A 2,946-nucleotide genomic window follows, 5' to 3' on the forward strand; every position below is an offset into this window, starting at 1 on the left:
GAAACTCCATACTGTTTTCCATAGTGGCTACACGAATCTGCATTCCCACCAATAGTGAACTAGTATTCCCTTTTCTCCACATCCTCACCAGCATTTGTTGTTTGTTGATTTTTGGATGATAGCCATTCTGACAGATGTGAGGTGATATTTCATTGTGGTTTTAATTGGAATTTCTCTGATGATTAGTGACTTTGAGCATTTTTTCATATGTCTCTTAGTCATTTGTATGTCCATTTTGGAGAAGTGTTTATTTAGGTCCTTTGCCCACTTTTTGATTGGATTGTTTAGCTTCCTTTTGTTGAGTTGTATGAATCCTTTATATATTTTGGGTATTAACCCATTATCAGATGTATCATTAGCAAATATGTTCTCCTATATAGTGGGTTCCCTTTTCATTTTGATGGTGGTTTTCTTTTTTTTTTTTTAAATATATTTTATTGATTTTTTACAGAGAAGAAGGGAGAGAGATAGAGAGTTAGAAACATCGATCAGCTGCCTCCTGCACATCTCCTACTGGGGATGTGCCCACAACCCAGGTACATGCCCCTGACCGGAATCGAACCCGGGACCCTTCAGTCCGCAGGCCGACGCTCTATCCACTGAGCCAAACCGGTTTTGGCATGGTGGTGGTTTTCTTTGCATGTGCAGAAGCTTTTTATTTTGATGTAGTCACATTTGTCTGTTTTTCCCTTTGTTTTTCTTGCCCTTGGAGATGTATTGGCAACAATTCTACTGTGTGAGATGTATGAGATTTTACTGCCTATATTTTCTTCTAAAATTTTTATGGTTTCATGCCTTACATTTAAGTCTTTTATCCACTTTGAGTTTATTTTTGTGTAAGGTGTAAGTTGGTGGTCTAGTTTCATCTTTTTTTTTGCATGTGTCTGTCCAGTTTTCCCTGCACCATTTATTGAAGAGATTGTCTTTACTCCATTGTATTTTCTTACCTCCTTTGTCAAATGTTAATTGACCATAATGGTGTGGGTCAATCTTTATAATCCTAAATTCTAGACCTCTCAGCCACCTGATTCAATAGGGACAGTTATAAACCATAAGTTGGTATGGATGACACATAGTTTTACATTAACATTTCATTACATAAACTTTATTCTTCTCTACCACCTTTTAAATTAATCCTTAGATAATTTTAAAAACTAGAACCTACATTAGTATTCTGGAATTAGACATCAGACAACTCACTTTACATATGTGAGTGGCAGCTCCTTCATTCTCTTGGCATTTACATGAATGGATTTTATAGAACCTTCCTTGTCCAAAGTCTCCTGATGATATTTCTCTATGATTTCAAGATATCGCCCATTTTTTTCCAGGTGTTGATTCTAAAGCATATAAAAGTAGAATCGTAATATCTCAAAGATGGCAGGACCTTTAAAATTAGCTTATAAAAATCACTACTGACGGCCCCGGTGAGGTCGGGACGGCCCTGGTGAGATTGAAACGGCCCCGGTGAGGTTCAAACGGCCCCGGTGAGGTCGGGACAGCCCCGGTGAGGTTGAAACGGCCCCAGTGAGGTTGAAACGGCCCTGGTGAGGTTGAAACGGCCCCGGTGAGGTTGAAACGGCCCCGGTGAGGTCGGGACAGCCCCGGTGAGGTTGAAACGGCCCCAGTGAGGTCGGGACAGCCCCGGTCAGGTTGGGACTGCTCCAGTGAGGTTGGGACAGATAATGGGGACCAGTATAGACTGATGAACAGGGGTAGATGCAGAGGCAGAGCAACATTGAACAGACTGTCAAACTACAGTGGGAAGCCTGGGGAGGGTTTGGAGGGGGGATTGATAGATAAACCGATGGACTTATATGCATGCATATAAGATTAACCAATGGACACAAGACACCTGGGGGGGGGGGAAGGGGCCGGGGGAATGTCAAGGAGGGGAAAAAAGGAGACATATGTAATACTCTTTTTAACACTTTAAGAAATAAAAATTATAAAAAAAATTACTACTAGATGCACAAATCATGATTTCCAAAAAATCTTTTGTTTGTAAAGTTCCCTTAGTTCAATGGAAGGATTTTTCTACATGTGGAGCCAGGTACATGTGCCTCAATTTATTATAAGCCCACACATATGCACTCATAGCAATCTAAGACCTTAATAAACTAATTAAACAAATATATAATATCTGAGATAATTTTAATGACTAAAAGTATAGGGCATTATGGAAGACTATCCTATGAAATCATATATAGTTTTGTAGTATTTGGGGGCTAAAGAAGGGTCCCAAGAGAAGAGGGAAGTCAGCAATGCAGGAATGGAGCAGCAGGTACAAAAGACAATATAAACAGAAACATAACATTTGAGAAATTTAAAGAAGGTCATTATAGAAGAAGAACACACAGCTTGGTTGGTGAGGTAAGTAGAGACTAGAATGGGCAAAGCATGAGTGATTAAAAAATGTTTTTATTTATTTCAGAGAGAGGAAGGAAGAAGGAGAGAGAGAGAAAGAAACATCAATGATGAGAGGGAATTATTAATCGGCTGCTTCCTGCCTGGCCCCCACTGAGGATTGACCCCTCAGCCTGGGCATGTGCCATAACCAAGAATCAAACTGTGACCTCCTGGTTCATGGGCGACGCTCAACCACTGAACCACACTGACCCAGCAAATCAGTGACTTTTTTAAAGACCATTTTTGAAAGAGAGTGGCATGATCAGCTTTTCACTTAGACAGTAACACTTTGGTTGCAATGTGGAGATCAGAGCAGAGGAGTTGGTATCTACTAAATTGTAACCCACCAAAATGTATATCTTGAAGCTCTAACCCCTAATGAGACTGTATGGGGAGATAGGGCCTATAAGGAGGTGATAAATGTTAGGTGAAATCATAGGTTGGGACCCCAAACTGATAGGACTGGTGTCTTAATGAGAAGAGGAAAAGACACCAGATCTCTCTCTCTCTCTCTCTCTCTCTCTCTCTCTCTCTCTC

The 2,946-nt window shown here is 40.5% G+C and overlaps 1 long non-coding RNA gene across 1 annotated transcript in view; it reads left to right on the plus strand.

The window, feature by feature from the left end:
- The window catches only part of LOC106728010, a 22,369-nt gene extending 21,585 nt beyond the window's left edge, over positions 1-784 (plus strand). The window contains exon 3 of the long non-coding RNA XR_001364240.1: positions 649-784. This is a non-coding gene — a long non-coding RNA (uncharacterized LOC106728010). The remainder of the gene's footprint in view (positions 1-648) is intronic.
- Positions 785-2,946: the final 2,162 nt, after the last annotated feature.

Source organism: Myotis brandtii, unplaced genomic scaffold, assembly GCF_000412655.1.
Source record: "Myotis brandtii unplaced genomic scaffold, ASM41265v1 scaffold519, whole genome shotgun sequence".
NCBI lineage: Eukaryota > Metazoa > Chordata > Mammalia > Chiroptera > Vespertilionidae > Myotis > Myotis brandtii.